The sequence below is a fragment of the Triticum dicoccoides genome, chromosome 5B, assembly GCF_002162155.2.
Source record: "Triticum dicoccoides isolate Atlit2015 ecotype Zavitan chromosome 5B, WEW_v2.0, whole genome shotgun sequence".
Classification (NCBI taxonomy): Eukaryota; Viridiplantae; Streptophyta; class Magnoliopsida; order Poales; family Poaceae; genus Triticum; species Triticum dicoccoides.
In genome coordinates, this window is record NC_041389.1 from 716084845 (window position 1) to 716085882 (window position 1038).

Consider the following 1038-nt stretch of genomic DNA (forward strand, 5'->3'; position numbering starts at 1 on the left):
TTCCTCTTCTTCCTCTTCTTCTTCTTCCTCTTCTTCTTCTTCTTCTTCCTCTTTTGCTGGGCTGGCCCAGTTGTGACTGTGTTGTAGGCTAGCGCTACGTGTAGCTTCCAGTAGGCGAGACACGGCCGCACCCCTTCCTCCGTTCCATACTAGTAGAACGCCCGTGCATTGCTACGGGCTATAATAATAGTAAATGAATCAAACAAATAATGAAGGTCCAATGTCGAAGCTCATTTCTTCATCATACGTCCGAGCATGTTGGGACATCCAATGGGCGCCCAACAGGCTCCCCAAAACTCAACCACCTGGGCAGTCTGGGCACCCCCAAATCTAACATATCCATATGCAAGCGTGTTCAGACAAGTCCTTTCCAATGAGAGAACTTGGTGACACATATTTTTCAAGTCATAAATAGGATAAATTAGATGTAAAACAAAAAATAAATCTGAAGCAGTAGAAGTAGCTCATGCAGAGTGGTAGGTCACTGCATCTAAACAAGGCAAAGCAAATCGTCATTATTGTATATGGAGTGAATCCTTGCATGCAGGAGGACATGAAAAATATATGGCGGTGGCATGAAGGAGGCAATTCACTATCTACCACTTTAATGGAATTGCCAAGTCCATGGGTCAACCCCAATACAAAGACTTATTCAAAGTGAGTTTTCTAAGGGGCCTAGCTTTAAAGGTGCTGAAGGACATGCTCAGCTCACAAAATATGTTCCAAAATAATTGAATATGATGAGGCAACCATTTCAAATATTTTTAGACTTGTTATGACACATGAAATTGTAAAGTGCAATCAACGTAGGTCAAAATATTCGTAAAGCTTATACTAAAAATATAATTTAAAGGAAGACTTACAACTTGCAACTATTATCACTTTCTGTTCCAGGGAATGGCATAGAACAACACATAAAAATGGCTTTTGATAACGGTTATGATTAGCACACATTCTGTTCCAAAGGAATGGCATAGAAGCATGTGCCATTCTGAGTGACTCTAGGTATTCCGTACTCCGAATGGTTTCCTGTATGGT